Source organism: Hyla sarda, chromosome 2 (assembly GCF_029499605.1).
Source record: "Hyla sarda isolate aHylSar1 chromosome 2, aHylSar1.hap1, whole genome shotgun sequence".
NCBI lineage: Eukaryota > Metazoa > Chordata > Amphibia > Anura > Hylidae > Hyla > Hyla sarda.
The window spans coordinates 409,922,439-409,943,477 of NC_079190.1; the positions used below are offsets into that span (position 1 = coordinate 409,922,439).

At 40.9% G+C, this 21,039-nt stretch overlaps 1 protein-coding gene across 2 annotated transcripts in view; it reads right to left on the reverse strand.

The window, feature by feature from the left end:
* The window catches only part of PRKX (protein kinase cAMP-dependent X-linked catalytic subunit), a 128,469-nt gene that overhangs the window by 72,680 nt on the left and 34,750 nt on the right, over nucleotides 1–21,039 (reverse strand). The window lies entirely within an intron of this gene.

The window sequence follows — 21,039 nt, forward strand, 5'->3', positions numbered from 1 at the left end:
TTTGATAAGTGTCATAAGCAACTATTATGGTCACTGGCCCAGCTAAAAAGGTCAAACTCAGAACCACAAAGAGCAGAATTTAGTGCGGAGATAATAAATTATACAGTTGCAATAGGTTGTGAGAAGTCTAGAATAATGAACAGCTGTTTTTCCCCCCCAATGATCAGAGGGGTATTTGGCAAGGCGGACATCTTGTGTGTGTAAAGCTGACAAAGCTTTCTGTGCAGGCAGCTGATTGGCTGGGTTTAAGGTTGCATTTACACCACGTTTTCTTCATACTGTCACCGGATCCGGAGGGGAAATGTCAAAACTGTCCGCTATGTCAAAAACTGGACTGAAAAATGTGGTACGCTGCAGTTTTCAGTCTGGCAACAAACCCAGATACGGTGCAAAAATTAGTCTTCTGGAGTCACTATCTGACTACGGCTCATTCAAATGAATGAGATGCGGGCTGAGTCCGGCACGGATACGGCAGTGGCCGGTTTTGACACGTCACTGCCGGACCAGATGACCGAAGGAAGAAAATGTGGTGTGAATGCACCCTAATTCAGCTGCTAATGTTTATGGCAGATCTGAGATGTCATGCTGTGAGAGAGAAGAGGCAGCTGCTTCATTCAGTTTTTTGTCCCCTATTGAGTGTGTCCGCATCCGCTATTGGGAGTGTCCCCTATTCAGAGGATGCAAATACATTAAAGGGGTATTCCAGGATTTTTTTTATTTGACTATGTTACAGGGGCTGTAAAGTTAGTGTAATTCATAATATAGTGTCTGTACCTGTGTGTGACGGTTTTCTCACAATTCTTATGAGATCTTCATCCCAATATTTATTTTTAACAGCATACAAAATGACTGTTGTCTCAGAATTTTTCCAGGTTGCAATGTGGCCCAGACCTGACTCACTAGTCAGCTGATGACAGGGAGCCTGTCTGCTTCAATGGGTGGAGCGATCTCTTGGTGGGAGAGAGATCAATCTGCAACAGCTGTAGGCACTGTGATTGAAAACCACAGGCCTTTTTGAATGGATGCAGCTCAATTATGTTTCAATGGGTGGGGTGGCTGATGTGTGGGAAGGAGGAAAATGGAATTATGGGATTTGTAAAAAAAAAAAAAAAGTCAAACAGGAAATACCAGTTCACAAAAAGCTAGCCACAGTGTTATGGTAATCTCATGGCATAGCCATTTATCCCCAAGGCAAGCACACATCCTTCCTAAGCATGTCCTTTACTGTCTGCCAGGTAAAATCACCTTATGGTGGATAACCCCTTTAAGTGTTATGGGACTCTGTAGGGGAATTTAAAACTGCCCTCTATTGGAAGGTGTCCGCTAAGTGAGATTTCACTGTATTTTTTGTGAGCAATTTGTTTTTCCAGCTTACATTTCCAAATTGTTTTCCTTGTCAATTTTTGGGGCACATGTAAAATAATCTGTTTAGGCAGATACTAAACAATTAATTTCTTATGAATTATATTGCAACCATAGTTAATTCATTTCTTACTAGATTTTTAAGCTCCCAAAGTGGCGTTTAGGTAAAAACCGCTTTCTAAAAGCATGCTTCAATGCAAAGCCTCCTGTTCACTCGTCTCATTTTCACCTGAACTTGCCAAACAGTAGCTCAAAAGGGAAGGGATATACTGAAGGCAGTGAAGGGGGAAACTGCTTTGCAGCTGCTCAAATGAGGACACCTGTCGAATTTAAATTGGAAATCAGTCCATGGAAGTGCATTCCCCTGCAGCGCTTGCTTCCCACACAACTTGCTCTGGGCTGTTCACTACCTTCTTATTTCAGCTGGGCTCCCTTGGATTTAACGTGTTTACTTTAATGAACTTATTATTTATTTATAAAATTACTACATTGTCACAAAGTGTCTTCATGAAGTATGTAACTGCATATTCCAGTGAAATCCTAGTCTCAATAACTATTACAAGATTTGGGTTTCTTCCTAACAACTGGTGGTGCTATCTCGGTGCGGGTGTCGACATTTAGCAGCTTTACATTTCCGGCAGATCAAAAAGGATTGGTGATAAATATTCATATACTCCACCAGCATTTCCACTTCCCTCAATTACATAAAGATTAAGCACCTCACATAAAAAATAAATAAATAAAATAAAAAAAAGAGAGTCTAATGCAGTTTCTAATGATGAGAAGTGGTGATTTCGCCACTGCCCGTCATCAACCCTTTAGACAACATGATCAATCCTGATCACGGCATCTAAACTGAAAGTAAAAAGTTGAGGGTAGCGCATTGGAGCTCATCGTACCCACAGAGCTAAAATGGCAGAGGGGGGCCCATTACTTTCCTCTTGCTGCCGATCACCGAGTCACTGATGCAGTCAGGTTTAGCCAGGCTTTACACAGTGAGATTGGCAATGCACTGATAACGTTATGCCGTAGGCATCGCATAATACAGTGAATGCAATCTAATGACTGCATATGAAAGTCCTCTATGGGGACTTTTAATAAGTGTAAAATAAAAAAAATAAAAAATAAAAAGTCTCTAAAATCATATAAACCCCCTCCCCTAATAAATATTTTACAAAAAAAAAAAAAAGTGATTTGTGCATAAATTATCTAAATTATTAAAATATAATGTACATGATCCTGCACAATCAATGGTGTAAATGTAAGAGTATACCAAAAATACAGACAACAAAATGGTTCCAACAAAAACACAGATCATTGTGCAAAAAATGAGCCTCAATACCTAAAAAGTTATAGGGGTCAGAAAATGACAATTTTATGCATTTCAATTTTGTTATTTAAAAATGTAAAGTTATTTATTTAAAGTACTACAATAATAAAAAGAAAATTATATAAATTGGGTATCCTTTTATTTGCATTTACCTACAGAATAAACCTCACAAAAGTAGCAAAAATTAAGTTCTCTTAAAATTTCCACCCACAAATATTTTTTGTTTCATGGTACATTTTATGATTGAATGAAAGGTACCATTAACAATTACAATTGGTCGCACCATACAGTTTACTTTTTTTTTTTTTTTTCCTTCTGGATCCAGAAGTATGCACTATTCCCACTAGCAAACACCCCCAACTACAGCCTTGCTGCAGGGGAGAAGGAGCAGTTCACAGACCTTAGAGATGGCTGTTCTCCCTGCACCAGGAAGACCTGTCACTGCACTGAGGATGGAGAATGGAGCCTCTGGCCGGACAGGGGGGGCACCCGCGATGTCAGGGCTGTAGGCTTCTTGTGACTGGAGGCGCTGAGGACAAGGAGGTGGCGCCGGCTTCTGGATTACACTCCAGGTCGTGGTCTCTGTGCTGGAGCCAGGTCGCGGATGTTGCAGGCCAGAAGAATCTTTAAAAAGGCCCCAAAGGGTAAGGGGAGACGGAGGGGACATTCAGGGCCAGACTGAGGGGCTAAAAGACAGGGAAAGTAGAAAAAAATAGGTATACTATGTTGCTAGCCCATGCCCCCTAATGACCGAGGCCATGCCTCAACAATGATTTCAATTATCAATATTTATTGATAAATCATGTCCTACCATAGATCCTTACAAAAAATATACCTTTCCCATTGAGTGCATTAAACGGATACTTCTAGACACTGGTTAGCTCTGTAAGAAATAATTTTAATAGAATTTTGGAGATTATTGTGGAAGGTTGGCTCTTTGTAGACTGGACAGAACATTCATTGCCTTGTCACAATCACATAAACATCCCTTAGGTTTATGAGTGAGATCTCCGCAATAAAAGTAGTGATGCATTGAAAAAATGGTGCTAATTTTAATGCCAACAACCAGGATACAAAGACGGGCCAGCTTATGAGCCGTCACCCAAGTAATAAGCGGAACATAAGTAAACATATGAGGAATGAGCAATGTGTTTTGTTTCCTCATTATGTCAACAGTCCATAGTAATAGTATGATATACTGCAACTACATTCCAGTGTCTGCTTTGTATATAGACACTGCATACATGCTGAGAAAAATGGGTTACCTTGGCATCCTGTTACTTGTCTATGAGAAAACCTTTACTTCCACATTTCCAGGCAAATATTTGGAGAGCAGTACAGGGGTGTGGAAATGAAAAATAAAAAACTATACTTGTCCAAGGGACTTAAACCAAGCACAATCTACTTGTCCCTCATGAGAATCCACTTGTTCTGGTACATAAAAAAATGTCAACCAAAATAGTAGGTAAATAAAGGTCTTTATTAGTAGATATTTAACAGGCAGACCGGTATTTCACCCAATCATTAGGTGAATGGGGCCCCTGTTAAGTAAGTCCCCCATTAAGTAGGGAGTCAGGTAGGTATGTCCCTTTATCAGGTAGGTACATCCCCTCATCAGGAAGGCAGGCAGGTAGGGATCCCCCAGTAGGTAGACAGGGCCCCAGATAGATATGTACCCCATGAGGTAGGGCTCGTATCTAAACAAGTATACTCCCTTAGTCAAAGCTTTCCAAACTTTTCATGTTGGGGATACCCTTTTAGACATGTGCGTATTGTGTTGTGCGTTGACAATCCACAACCTAATATCAGTATCAGCATTAGAAATGTGGCTGCTACCCTCCTGTGCCATTTTATATCCGTAGTCTCCAAACTGCAGAGCAAAACTACAACTCCTAGCCTACCCGGACAGCCATTGGCTGTCCAGGCAGGCTGGGAGTTGTACTTTTGTAACAGCTGGGGGTCCAGTTTGTTAATAGGGTATTAGCGTAACTATGGTGGTGAACGTGTTGGCATCAAATCCAGAAACCGATAGAAAATCTGTTCCCAACACTCACAATAAATTGGTCGTACATACTAAAACTTGGGAAAATCCCAAATTTCACTGGGATAGGTATTGTAGTATCTGTAACACAGCGATTTAACAATGTATTTATAGGAGGCGACATTGTAATAGTCTGGAATTTGTAAACTATAATTAGACGACTGACTAATCCACCGGTTTATCCTAGGTCTGCGTGTGAGATCACAATGATAAAGCGGTGATGCATTACCAAAGTCGCTCCTTAGGACGCCAAAAAAAATGTATTCCAAAACAGGCCGTCACCCACGTAATATGTAGGAGACAAGTAAACAAATCAGGGATGAGAAATGTGTTTGTCCTCAACATGCAAGAAATCCCTAGAAGTAAAATTCTACTTTACAACAAGGTATTTGCTTTGTATTCAGCACATTCTATACTGCATACATACCAAGAAAAATAAGTTACTTTGGAATCCGGTTGCAATTCTCTTCCAGGAAAGAGACAATATCTCTCATCATATTAATTAATCACTCCAAGGCAAAGACATGGAGAGAAGTAGCTTCCTGGCATTGAATATACTGCAATGGTTGCTCCAAGCTTTTAGCATTACAAAAGAAACAGGCAGCCGGGTCACCCGCATTAAACCCTATCAGGGGTCAAGTACTGGGAAAAAAAGTGAGGGAACTCACCCAAGATTTCCACTGAAGTGCTGGTCCTGCAGGACTCCTGTTAATGGGAACGGTGTTCCTGCTGTGGAAAAGTACAGGAACTCCGTTCCCATGCGTTCCTGCAGGACATGAGTCCTGAACCCAATGCATATGGTTATAGTGTGGGTGAAACAGATTAAAAGGAGGTGTCACTTACCCGGATCCGCGGGCCGTTTTTGGAGATACCTATTGTATGACCCTCCATTGCTAATAGCTAGCTTTGAGCAATAGAGGCAGGACCCGGCCTGCTGGGTATGTCAGGTCCCGCCTCCATTGTGCAAATCCGGCTATTAGCAATGGAGGCTAATACAACGCGGATCCGGGTAAGTGATAGATACCTCATTGTAATTCAGTTCAACTGCACTATAATCCATTGTATGAAGTTTAGTGTGGTGAATCAGCCGTCAGTGGCCCTGTAAAAAGATAAGGAATTAAAGGTAAAAGATTCCGGAAACACCTGTCTCCTTTGTGCAGAGCTAGCTGTTCGTAATGGACGAAAATACAACGGGTATCTCTGAAACTGTGTATCCAGTTAAGTGTTACCACGTTGTTATCCGATTCACCTGCAATAAAACCTCATGTATTGGGTTTAGTTTGGGTGAATCGGCTGTCAGTTTCCCTGTAAAAGCTTAGGAATTAAAGTGTACCCGTCAGATCCAACATTTTTTTTTTTAAATATATCACTCAGTACCTAATCCTGATCATGTACATCTAATTTTTATGTGTCTAGCACCTTTATTTTTTTTAATGAAACTTTTAATTTAGCTCACTAGTCTGAATTCCTCTCAAAGGGAGGGGGCATGGCCTCACTGTGCAGGTCTCCGCCCCCTCCCTCAGTATGCTGTCTGCTCACATCTCCCCTAGCATTAGCAAAACTACAACTCCCAGCTTGTCCTCACTGACAGTAGCTGGACATAAGCTGACAGTGTGAGGATTTTTTCTGTAACTGTGAGCCCTGCGCTCTCAGCTGTCAATCAAGGAAGTGTGTCCATGACGCATGGACACAGCAGGACTAGTATGTGTCCAAACAGTCAGGGGGGTAGTTGTTTGACTGTCTTTTTCAGTATGAAATACTGAAAAATGTTTTAATGAAAGCAATTACAAAACCTATTGGTTTTGCATGCTTTACAACATATCAGAAGTTTTTGTATCTGACAGTGCCCATTTAAAGTGAGAGATTCTACAGTAAGATTTGCTGAATCTGAACCTAATGAAGTGATCATTTATTAATTCAGTCTTAAAAAAGGTAGTTCCGCTTTCCAAATTCTCTTGTTTCCTGGAAAAGGAATATTCCAGGAAATTAGGACACTCGGAAAGGGAAACTACGGGACTTTACCAAATCTAAATGATTCAACATCTGCCTCATTAGATTCATTGCATCTTACTGTACAATTTTAATGAGTGCCCATCACTACTGCCTGTGTAGCTTTTTTTCTGTTGTTCATCTGTGGAGTTCCCAGGACCAGCTGCTGGCAGGCAATGTGGAAGTAATATGGAAAAACATGAGTCCAGCAACCCCTTTGATTTCAACTTTATTTAGCAAGCCAATAACACATGACAAACACTAATAGAAAAAAAAAAACATATTAGTTTTGGAACTTGGCCCCAGTGGAGGAGGCCAGAATTTGAAATTCCAAGCCAGATGTTTCCAGGGCAGAAATTCTGCAGTGTGTGTGATGTTGCATAATCCCATAAATGAAAACAATGTGAATCTGCTGAAACGGAATATCCGAGCAGAATTATTCAGCTGGATTCCGCTCAGAAAGTCTGCCTTGTGAACGAGGCCCTACAGTATATTCACTAACCTCTAGTACAGTGGTGTCCAAACTGTGGCCCTCCAGATGTTGCAAAATCCCTGCATGTCCGGAGTTGCAGGGCCACATTTTGGAAAACACTGCTCTAGCGGAAAGAAATAGGTTCAGAATAGGTTATTCTCTGCCGAGAGAATAGGCGAACAGGAAATCCATTTGTTTCCTAATCTGTATATAGTGATACAATATAACATTAATTTAAATGGATGGAGTTGGAAAAATTCTGGGCGGCTCCTATCCATCCCAACTCTCTCCTGTGGACGTTTCCACTCCCCCTCCCCTGTAAACATCCTTTCAGGCCTGATGTCGCTTTCTGGGTATGTCTGGACCTATTGCTCTATCCCAGTGATGGCAAACCTTTTTGAGCCTGAGTGCTTTTTGAGCCCAAACTGCAATGCACGCCAACTTTTTTCCCCCTCAAAGTGCCAGCACATCAATTAAATCAGAAAACTGAGGGTTAAGTTTAGTAAAAACAACTTAGGTAGGCAGTATAGTTTCCCCACATTAGGTAGGCAGTATAGTTTCCCCACATTAGGTAGGCAGTATAGTTTCCCCACATTAGGTAGGCAGTATGTTCCCCCACATTAGGTTGGCAGTATGTTCCCCCACATTAGGTTGTAGTTCCCCCACATTAGGTAGGCAGTATGTTCCTCCACATTAGGTTGCAGTTCCCCCACATTAGGTAGGCAGTATAGTTTCCCCACATTAGGTTGGCAGTATAGTTTCCCCACATTAGGTTGGCAGTATAGTTCCCCCCACATTAGGTTGGCAGTATGTTCCCCCACATTAGGTTGTAGTTCCCCCACATTAGGTTGGCAGTATGTTCCCCCACATTAGGTTGGCAGTATGTTCCCCCACATTAGGTTGGCAGTATGTTCCCCCACATTAGGTTATAGTTCCCGCACATTAGGTAGGCAGTATGTTCCTTCACATTAGGTTGCAGTTCCCCCACATTAGGTAGGTAGTATAGTTTCCCCACATTAGGTAGGCAGTATAGTTTCCCCACATTAGGTTGGCAGTATAGTTTCCCCACATTAGGTAGGCAGTATGTTCCCCCACATTAGGTTGGCAGTATAGTTCCCCCCACATTAGGTTGGCAATATAGTTCCCCCCACATTAGGTTGCAGTTCCCCCACATTAGGTTGGCAGTATGTTCCCCCACATTAGGTTGGCAGTATGTTCCCCCACATTAGGTTGGCAGTATGTTCCCCCACATTAGGTAGGCAGTATGTTCCCCCACATTAGGTAGGCAGTATGTACCCCCACATTAGGTTGTAGTTCCCACACATTAGGTAGGCAGTATGTTCCTCCACATTAGGTTGCAGTTCCCCCACATTAGGTAGGCAGTATAGTTTCCCCACATTAGATTGGCAGTATAGTTTCCCCACATTAGGTTGGCAGTATAGTTTCCCCACATTAGGTTGGCAGTATAGTTTCCCCACATTAGGTTGGCAGTATAGTTCCCCCACATTAGGTTGGCAGTATAGTTCCCCCCACATTAGGTTGGCAGTATGTTCCCCCACATTAGGTTGGCAGTATGTTCCCCCACATTAGGTTGGCAGTATGTTCCCCCACATTAGGTTGGCAGTATGTTCCCCCACATTAGGTTGTAGTTCCCGCACATTAGGTAGGCAGTATGTTCCTCCACATTAGGTTGGCAGTATGTTCCCCCACATTAGGTTGGCAGTATGTTCCCCCACATTAGGTTGGCAGTATGTTCCCCCACATTAGGTTGTAGTTCCCGCACATTAGGTAGGCAGTATGTTCCTCCACATTAGGTTGCAGTTCCCCCCACATTAGGTAGGCAGTATAGTTCCCCCACATTAGGTAGGCAGTATAGTTCCCCCACATTAGGTTGGCAGTATGTTTCCCCACATTAGGTTGGCAGTATGTTCCCCCACATTAGGTTGTAGTTCCCCCACATTAGGTAGGCAGTATAGTTCCCCCACATTAGGTTGGCAGTATGTTCCCCCACATTAGGTTGGCAGTATGTTCCCCCACATTAGGTTGGCAGTATAGTTCCCCCCACATTAGGTTGGCAGTATAGTTCCCCCCACATTAGGTTGGCAGTATAGTTCCCCCCACATTAGGTTGGCAGTATAGTTCCCCCCACATTAGGTTGCAGTTCCCCCACATTAGGTTGGCAGTAGGTTCCCCCACATTAGGTGCAGTATAGTTCCCACACAGACATACAGCCTTCAGCCATATACAGTGTATGGCTGGAGGCTGTATGTCTGTGTACTGCCTCACAGTGCTCTGTCCACTGCTCCTCCGGTCAGGGGTCACGCTCTACTGTAGCAGTAGGTCCCGGGACCAGTGGTCGGAGCATCAAATCTGAAGTGTAGCTGGTAAGTTACCATGATGGCCACCGCGCGTCCTTCTTGATGCGCCGTTCCTCCCTTCCTATGGGCACACGCACGAGACGTCAGTGACATCACTGCGTGTGCTACCTCCCGGCGACCCCTGTTTTTAAAGTTAACATGGGACCACAGAAAGGTAACCGGGACATCCTTGTGTCCCGAAAAGATCTAGGGATGTCCTGGTTTGACCCGCCTGGCGAACTATGGCCGCGTGCCCACAGAGGGGCCTCGGCGTGCCACCTGTGGCACGCGTGCCATAGGTTTGCCATCACTGCTCTAGGCGATTCAGACTTCTTTCCTCTTTCTCTCCTTTGCAATCTTTCCTCTATCACCCAGACTTATCTCCGGGCTTGACTTCTGGTATGGTTCGGGCATGGGGCTCTCGAGGTCTTTTTTGCTGGGCAGATGTGGATGACCCCATCTCACACTCACTTTTATCCTTTGATAGAAGTGGAATCTCCCCGCCTCTGAGAAAGCTCACTATACACAGTTTCGCCATTACCTGTCCTCTAAACAGAGCTCGCTGACTGTTTCTCTACCTACAGGCTTCGAGAGGCTGTATAGGAGTGGATCTCAGATGAGGGGACTACTCTCTAGTATTTACTCCTTGTTAACCGTCTCGGATGATCCCCCTCCTTCCCATAGCTATATGGGGCATTGGGAAGAGGCACTCAACGCTTCTATCTCTATTGCTCAGTGGTGGGTGATCTGGGAACAAGCCTCTAAGGCTTCTATTTCTACGGCCTATAAGGAGACGCAATATAAGATGCTCATGGGATGGGTACCACACACCGGTCTTACTTAATAGAATAAACCCTGATATCCCTCCCCAATGCTGGAGATGTGGTGTGGGTTTAGGTGATGTTTTCCACATATTTTGGTCTTGTCCACTAATAGCTACTTATTGGGAACAGGTGCAGCAGTTGATTCATACAGTATCGGGGATTGTGGTTCCTCTCGATCTGGTCTTCCTTTTACACCTATCATCTTGGGATTTGACCAAAAAAACATTTAAAAACTATTTTTACACATTGTCCTTGCGGTCAAAAGCCTTATTGCCAAGCATTGGAAGCAGTCCTTGCCCCCATTTAAGGATGAGCTAGTTGCTAGGGTTAATGAGATTCGCTCTCTCAAATCTCTTACTGCCTCATTGAACAACACCGTCCCCATGTTTCTCTCCATATGGAACCCGTGGTACAGATTCACCGATAGACAGCACCCCTGATTTTCATTCTTTTGCCTTCTATATGATTGGACCTCCTCTCTTTTCTTCTCTCACCCTCTTTTTTCTCCTCTTCTTGTTCCTCCCCTTTTTATGTTGTTGGTTTGACAGTATGTGTCCACTCCCCCCCCCCTCTTACTCCCCACCCCCCCCCCGACTCCCCCCCCTCTCCTGACCCCTTTCTTCCCTTGTGACTTTTTTCCTGATACCCTTGGCCTAACAGGTTTGCTTAAGACTTGATCCGTTGTATTATTTGTCTTTGACATGTCATTTGTTGATTATTGCTACCGGAAATTGTATTCCCTTTCCATGTTGTTTAATTGTATTTCTCTAAAACCCTAATAAAACTGTACAGTTTAAAAAAAAAATAAAAAAATAAAAAAAAGGAATATAATATTTATTTATAAAGCACCAGAAAATTCTGCAGCAGGTAATAATTCAGTAAGTGACTTGATCATCAAATGGTTCATGGTTTGTCTCTATGAACGTAAAGAACTCCCAAAGGAGTCCAAAAAGGTGGGTGCCATGGCCACCCCTGCTTCAGTCCTGGTCTCTCAAACATGAGGATCCCTGGGATGCTTAGGTAAAAAAAAAAAAAAAAAGTAGAGTGGATTGTAGATTGGTAATAAAATTCCCTACTCATCGAAGCCACACAAGGGCAGTATGTATTTATATCAGAGGAATGTGCATTACCTGATGGCACAAATGATATAGGGCCTATGTGACCCAACACCCCTCATTATAAGCATCGTGACCATCAAATCTGTCAGAAGAAGATCGATTCTCTCAGCACGGCTCTTCACTACAGTTTTGTAAAATATTCTGTTATCTGATAAAATCCATAATAATTTAAGCATCCGATCGAAGGAATGACAATTTTACATATACTAAATCACAGTATGACGTACATGAGCAAGTCAGTGACGACAAAGTAATGCAAGCTTCATGTTTGCGCTCTGAAAATGTGTAGATATTCCTCGCTATTATCAGCGATCACAAGTCATAAAGCAGACAGGTCCCACACTCATGTGTCATAATAAAAAGCCGACGTGTTATTTCAGTGCAGCTTTGTTGACTATTTGATAAACTTCACGCAGGTTGTAAATACCAAGAAAATAACTGAAAACAAAAACCTAATACGGCAAATAAAGACTGATTTATTATCATTGTATTGAGGCTGCTGTCACCGGCCGCGTTCTCGTTCTCTGTATCCTATAGTATAGGAAATGGAAATTTTTACTGAATGCAACAAAGCAAGGCACTACTGTCTTACAGGGCCAGAGATGAGCGAAATTACAGATTGAATCTATAAAACCAAAAAAATTGGTGGTTGATTTGTTGTGTCTAGGAAAGGAACACCGAAAAAAATGGTAGATTCATATAGCAGTTTCACTTATCTCTGCACATGGTGTATTTGATGCAGATCTTCTACACAGAATGTTTAATGTCTCCTCCATGCTGCAAAAAAATAAATAAATAAATAAATAAAACACATGGTGCCATTATGCTGTGGATTTATTGTGGATTCTCCCCATCGATATTAATGAGAAAGTTATAGGGGTATTCCCATTTCATGAAGTTATCCCCTATGCACAGAAAGAGTAATATAGATACAGAGTAATATGCATTTCTGTCTCTAGGGGCGCTGCAGGGAAAAGGTTTCAGTTTAGTTTGGTTGTTTCAGGGTTCTATCTTGTTGATGTTACAGTAGTTGACTGTTCTTGTCCTCTAAGATCGGCCTTTACATTTTTCTATGTGATTCCTATTAATGTTCTCCCCCATCACAGATAATGTTTGGCTGAATAGTAATTGTGTTTTTATTTTCCCCCTCAAATGGTGATACTAACATTCAGCATTAATATAGCTTCCAATTCATAAAACTACTCCACTCTAAAAAAATTATAATTTTTCTGATCATGTTTTTTTCCATGGGTTAAACATTTCCAAACATTTTACATCTTTATGTGTGGCCATATTTCTGCAACTGCCCTTAGTTCAGATTTTTAAATGACCCATTGAAGTCAACTGTAGCAAAGATGTTCCACTACAGGAAATCCGCAGAAGATTATGTACATGGGAAGGTACATTTAAAGTGTCACCCAAACAGGTACCCATACAGGTATTTGTTCTTTTTTATAATCTGCTCCTATTTTCAAATTGTCATTTTTTATTTCATTTTTTGCACATTATTATGGGGGCAGCCATATTGCTTGAGCTGCTTTAAACAGAATTTAGAAATCTGCTTTACAGCAGCCACATAGACAATACACTGGAAGTGACCCTATTCACTTCTAGGGAAGAGTCTTCTAGGCATGCTCTGTGCCCAGGTCATTGTACAAGTGGGGGGAGGGGCATATGAGGATTGAATATCACCTATATCGTGAATGGTCTGGTCTACTGCTGTGACTTTTCATTGTAACCTTGTCTGCGGTAAGGAGCAGAGAGCTGGAAAGCTATTTTTACTGAAGAGGAAGGGGTCAGTTTATTATTAGGCTTAGTGGCCAGAATGCAAACTGTAAGATTTAGGATAATTTTATCATATAGATATTTAAAATGAAGAAGAAAACCTCACCAGAAATTCTTAAAAATCTATTTAACATAAAAATTTGATTTAAACAATCGGACACTTTTTGATGAAACATTCCTTTTCAGTAAAGTAGAATGACAGGCATGTACAATGATAAAAACATACAGCACTGTTTTCTGAATCTATATTTCTGTCTTCTTTATGACTAATGGACAACAACCGCCTGATCAAACTGATCTCTGCAGGGCACCGTGTTAATATTAATGATGGATGTAAGTGTATGGCACTCTTAATGTGGAGGGCAGCGCTTCTAACATTATCCTTGTTCATGATCGATAGGTTTGCAGATGATTCAGCTATGTAAATCCATCTTGCAAATCAGGGGTTAACAGAACACAGAATAGACTTGTGAATTATGTCACTGAAATAATTGCAATCCTCCTGTAATTCCATTGAGAATTTCATCTAAAATTGGAATACCCAGTCTGCCGTACCGTATCCAGGGCCTATTAGTTTCATCACTTGCTAATTTGCCATTAGGAAATTCATACTAGTGTGCCTGGTGCTCGCTCCCAACGTGTAGGCGACAGACAGAGCTGGAAAATACCTAAGTGACAAAAAAAATACAATAAAAGAAGATGCTTTTGCAATACTATACTGACACTGAGTGACAACTGCACTAAAGGTGGTGATGAAAAAGCATGGATATGTCACAGCAGTTCCAAAACACACATTTACATTTTTAAATAATTTGATATACAAAGATTTATTTTTTGTCAGTTGTTCTCCAGATTACATGAGAAAACACATAAAAATATACTTCTAATACAAATAATATACTGATTAATAATGGTGGAATCCATACCAAAACGTCTACTATGTATCATTGAAAAAAGCTGAATAGAATTAGCTCTAGGACTTTCACATGACACACAAAGACAAAGAACTAAAAGGTACAAAAATGTTAATCCGCTCTATACTCCAGTCATCTGTAATACCAACATCACAAGTTTTACTGCTAATGCCATGAGAGTGTGGAAAGGGTTAAAGTCTCCTTCCAGACCAGTTATAGGATGTGGTTCAAGATGCTTTATTTCCTTCCAGTGATCCTTCAGGATCTGTTCAGCTCAATTTGATAATACGACAATCTAGCACTTCTGTAATATTACTTTTCCAATCACCAATTCGCGGAGGAAACCTTACACAGTTCAATGTCAGCAATTTTATCTGACTTGGGAGTCAGGTGGCAACCAGAGTTCAGCTGTAAGTGCTATTCCTCAGAGCTCTGTGGTGTTGAAGTGCCGAATGTCAACAATGTTTAAATGGCAGAGAGAGGCAATGGCTGTCAGTCATCGAAAGGGTGCAATAAACCTCATAAATAATAGAAACGGGCATGGTCTTTTCCATTCCGCACATTTAAGCATATAAAGCTCTATCGCCTTACAAAATGGACCTGTCACCACGACACAACACTTACTACAATTGTAGTCACCCTGGGCGATAAAGAAGAGGCTGCATATAGCGATCAGTGGGGGGTCTGAGCCCTGAGACCCAAACCAATCAAAACCTCAAACATATGTCTGCATGAAATTTCAAAAGTTTTTTGTATTGACAATAATTCTTTAAATCCTGTCAGGAGTCATCGAGAAAGCCTGTGAGTCCGTTTTCCCTGCCCACACAGAGTGATAGACAGCTCTACCTGTATACAAATGTATGCAGGAACATCTGTCAATCAATCACTCTGTGTCGACAGGGAGGGGAGAAGATCCCACACACATTACATATACATATAGATATTAATATATAAAATAAAATTACCAACACGGTAGAATAGGAGACATGACAGAACTCAAAATATAGTCCTATCTACCAACATCATGTTATAAAGCAGGAGGAGCTGTGCAGATTGACATACAGTTTATGTAAAAAGACTCCGTATAACTTTTAATGTTTCAATTAAAATCCTTGAGCATTCTGGGCTTAGGAGTCCAATGGGTGGAGTCTCTAAATGATTGACGGCCTTCCCTGTTTGTACAGCGATAGCCGTCAGTCTCTGCTAACATTACAAGTTATACTGAATCCTTTTACATAAAGAGACATATATGAGATAGATGCATCTGCTCAACATGTTCTATAAACTGGTGCCTGCAGATCAGACAGCATGTTTAACATAAAATGGTTGCCTAACAAGAAAGAGGGTCAAAGGGCATTTCTGACCACCACAGATGAAAAAACAGTTCTAACATGCTTCACATACTAATGTCCCAACACCAGAAAACTGTCAACCAGTTCACTCACACTAAACCCAATACACTGAGTTATAGTGTGGGTGAACAGGAGTCTAACGAGGGGGTCACTTACCTAAAGGGGTATTCCGGTGCAAAACATTATTTTTTGTAATCAACTGGGGCCAGAATGTTAAACAGATTTGTAAATTATATATTACCTACAAGCCCAATGCGGCTAATAATTTAATCAATAACCTACAAAATTAGCCCAAAGATATAATCAAGAAAATTCCTCTTTATTATATATACAAAAACAGGTAGAAAAAACACCCATAAAATGACCCACCCTTAAAAAAAACCCAACACAAAGCTAAGCAGGATATCACTAGGATATATACAGTAATCAGTAATGCCATATACAATCTAGCAGTATTAGTTTGGTCAGCACATGAAACACAATAACTTAAATCAACACAATACCTAGTTGTGACATGCTGACGGCTTCCCAGTGATGATCCTGCAACCTCGACACGTGTTTCGGATGATTCCTTTCTCAAGAGGCGCTACATGAGGTAGGAACTACCGGCTATTTGTATGGTCGCCCTCCAATGGCGCATGTAGCGGAACCGGACGCCGGCCGACTTCCGGGTGGCGTCACCGACGGATGCGCGTCATAACTTGAAGCACATCCGCCCGTACTGACTGCCCTCCGAAAGACGGCATAGCGCCATGCATCCGCGCATGCGCTCCGAGCGTAACCATTCTCAGGTATCCACTAGGGGAGCCGCATCGCATATCCCAACAAGGGAAAGGTATATAAGATTATAAATTGTTTGCACTGTATTAAAAAATATATGTATATAGAATAGAAATAATGATCATATATCAAACATCAGAAGAAGGAATATCATACCATTCGATCCTAAATATGATCACTTTTTGCAATATAATCTTGATACCCTCATTACCCATCAGAGCAAATATAAATCAATTTTTACAATACAATTTAATACCCTCATTGTCTATCAAAGCAAGAATCATGAGGACATATGAACCATACCACTATCCATATTTATCGTATAATCACTTAATATCTCTCGTAACTATGTAACCTTATCTTTAGGGAACCCCCTTATATACTATTATGAAATCTACACAAGAGTCCCACAGCCTACACCTAATATCCCATATCCAATGACATTCTAACCAAACCCTCCATTTACACTTATCATGAAAACAATATAAACAATGATTGAAAAAGTGAAATAATATTATGTGAAATTTATTTCTCCTCTATATATGTAAAAAAAAAAAAAAAAAAAAAATTATATATATATGTGAAGTGAATGCACATGCGCAAATACACACACACACACCCATGTGTATACATGTATGCATGCGCACACACCCACATACATACCCATGCGTGCACAACCCAACATCATAATACCCAAAAAAATGGAATGATATGTCATACAAATATGCAATTGATATTATTCCCATAAGAGAGCAAAACTCAATGAAACACCTGGTGATAATTCCCTGTAAAGTGTACTTGTGATCATTGTATGTGCTAGTGAACATAATGTGAAGATATAAATAACCTAAACTAATTATAGTGTAAGTGTGATTGTGATTAATTAATTCATTAATTCGTGTAATGATGACGACAAGATTTGTAAATTACTTCTATTAAAAAATCTTTATCCTTTCAGTACTTTTTTAGCAGCTGTATGCTACAGAGGTAATTCTTCTTTTTTTTTTTTTTTTTTGTCTTGTCCACAGTGCTCTTTGCTGACACCTGATGCCTGTATCAGGAACGGATACATATCCCATAGAAAACCTATGCTGCTCTGGACAGTTCCTGATACAGGCATCAGGTGTCATTAGAGAGCACTATGGACAAGACAAAAAAAAGAATATCAAAAAGAAAAAAAAAAAAAAAAGTTTCCTCTGTAGCTAATAATCAGCTATAACTAATAATCAGCTGCTAATAAGTACTGAAAGGGTAAAGATTTTTTAATAGAAGTAATTTACTAATTGTTTAACTTTCTGGCATTAGTCGATTTAAAATAAATAAAAAAATAAATGTTTTCCACCAGAGTACCCCTTTAAATATGTCCAGTAGGTCCTGAGATATGTCCCCCAGAAGATCCTCTATTAAATTCAGTGAATCCCGCACATGGGCGGGGCTTCAATCCACTTAATTTAAATATTAATTGTCTGTGATTCCACATCCTAGTGAAGTGGAGTCACAAAGCCCCACCCCCTGCAAAGTACCAGTCCCGGCGCACAATTCCCTGAATTCAGCAGAGGATCTTCTGGGGGACATATCTCAGGGACCTACTGGACATATTTAAGTAAGTGACCCCTCATTGGACTCCAGTCAACCCACACCATAACCCAGTGTATTGGGTTGAGTCTCACAAAATTGCACCCAATTCCTACCTCACCTTTCTAGATGAGCCGGAAAAGGGGTGCAGGGACTAAAATAAGGAGTTACTCATATTAAATCCAGTAATGATCTACATGATGTCACTAACAAAGTGTGGGTAGGAGTACATGTATGTGTGTGTATATTATGTACTTGTGTGCAGCTGTGGATTCACTAGACCATCTATTGAGACAAAGCAACTAAAAAGACAAAAAATTGTATCATACCTTTATGGCTCCATATCATTCAAATCGGCAAGATGATGGCTACAAGATGAATACCATACCATATGCACTAGGCAAAAGTGATCTACATAAGATAGATACATCTGATATATGAGAGTTCTGGATTTGTGGACAATTAGAAATATTTTTTTATTAAATATATTGGAAAAAACTATTTCTATGTCCAAGTAATTCAAGTAATACAAACCTGTTGTGAAACACATCAAAGCAATCTAGATCAAAGCACACTTAAGTGACCTTCCGAAAGACTAAATGCTATTTCAGGATCCACCCGTGTGTACTTAAGCATCGTAGACTCCACGGTGGCTAGCATGCAGCCTAAATGGCATGAAGATTATTCTCTAATGGTAGTAGAGCTGACATGCACTAAATCTAATGTGCTACCAGTCATACCATATAAGAAATATTGTTTTACACAGGCACCATAACACTATGGAGGCAAACGATAGGATACTCACTCGGCACTACACATTAAAGTCCACACAAACCATGGGCGGGATCATTAAGCAAAAGATATCAAAGTTAAGCACTCACCTGTCTGTTGGTACAAAAAGAATACGCTTTATTTCATGCCTCAGTGATGGTGCACATAGCGGGAGGGGAAAAAGAAAGAAGTGAGCTCCACGGAGCACCAACAGATGTGTGAGTGCTTAAATCGGCACTGCCATAAAAACAACTTTTTGCTATTGCACGCCTTAGGGTAAATAAAATATATTTTTAATGTACTTTGTTTTAAAATAAAGAAAGTTTTCTATGTTTCACTTGCATAAAAAACAAAAAAAGCTGCCACTCGGTGTCTCCCAAGTACCCCCATCTGTTGCAAAGACTTTGGACTCCTGCTGGCCTGGCAGAAGTCCAAAATCAGGAAATGCAGTCTGGAGTGCTGAGGGGGTGAGTGCAGCCTTAGCCAATCCTAGCTCATCTAACACACTGAACTGCTCTGGGTTGTGTGCAGCAGAGTGAGGGAGGAAGTTCTCCCCTGTACGGCTTCAGATTATGTCACGCCTGCTGGGGAACGCCTCTTCCCAGTACGTGAATCTGACTGAGGCTAAGCAGAAAATACAGAGCAATATCAAGGCAGAAAACTAATAATAAAAATAAAGGCAGCGGGTGGTTTATCATGATGGGGCAGTGAACTGGGAGGATTATAACATTTTACAAGATCATGAGAGGTACTCTTTTACTTTAGTCTTATGGTACAGTAGCATAAGATATCATACTGTCCACTCCTGCTTAGACTGGGTTCACATTGCCGGAACGATCCAGCATAGTCCCCGGAGGGAATGCTGGATGCCACAAGCTAGAACGTTTGCATCAGATGCTCCATAGGCTGAAATGGTGTATGACACCGGAGATATGGACCTTCTGGCTGAATGGCAACTATATGTCTACGAGGCTCTCGGCTGAAATGGGTTGCATTTACTCTTTTACCTCCAGGCCATTTACAATATATTTGCCATGACTGCTTGCTTTGTATTATTGTTGTGAAATAGAAGGACAGCTGTTGACCTTTTCAGAATTAAGAAAATATCTTCCTCCCACTAAGACTTATCACTTTCGACTTTATTGTGCAAGCCAAGTCTATTAGACCTCTTCTGCCTGATACACTGTTTGATGCGGAGGAGGGGGAGTAGAATCCGGAGTACTTAGTAAGCACGGAACTTTGTAGAACTCCATATGTTACATCTAATTATTAATATGACGAGTTCCTTGCAGTGAATGACATACAGTATATTAGGATTTTATGAGAGTTTTAAGCTGCTACAAATCAATATATAATGTTCCTTATTTACCAACTGTTGGTATACAATACTGTCAGTAAAACAGAAGAGACCCTACAACACAAACACTGAAACTTTGATTCAACATGTAGTCTTTGATGTCAGCCAATGGAAGCCAGGACCGGTAGACTGCACACCTATTTTATTGTTATTATTAAAGGAAAACTGTCAGCAAGTTCACCCACACTAAACCCAATACATAGGGTTATAGTGTGGGTGAACAGGAGTCTGTAACGTGCTCACTTAATAAAGTTTTGTTTTGGCTGAGTTTGCGTCATCTAAAGTGTCCACCATCCATCCACTAAAGGGGTACACCGGTGGGTAAAAAATAAAATCAACTGGTGCCAGAAAGTTAAACAGATTTGTAAATTACTTCTAATTAAAAATCTGAATCCTTCCTGTACTTTTCAGCTACTGTATGCTCAACAGGAATTTGTATAGTTCTTTTTAGTCTGACCACAGTGCTCTCTGCTGACACCTCTGTCCATGTCAGGAACTGTCCAGAGCAGGAAAGGTTTGCTATGGGGATTTGCTTGTACAGCCGTCACGCCCCCTCCCATAGGCTTGCATTGAGGGGGTGAGGCTATGACGTTGCAAGCTCCCGGCACCGGCTCCAGCATTCAGAACAGTTTGTTCCAAACGCTGAGCAGCGGAGTACCCCTTTAAATGTATATGGGTACCTACACCAGAATATTCTCACATATTTTAACCACCTAGGGACCCAGGGTGTACAGGCGATTTTTGGTCAATCAGGTCTCTGGCGACCCGGTGACCTGGAAAAAAAGGTGAATGGGGTTGTATAAAGTCATTGCATCAGTATCCTGTGTTTTTACATGATTTTATTACGTAAATTTGTTGTGTAACTTTAATAAAGATTGTCTTCATTTTTGCATGTATATTTGAGTCTACCGGCTATTTTCCTTATAAGCAGAGAGTTTCAAAGTAAAAAAAAAAAATGCAACATTTTCACATTTTTCATCTAATTTTTTTAATTTTTCACCAAGAAATGATG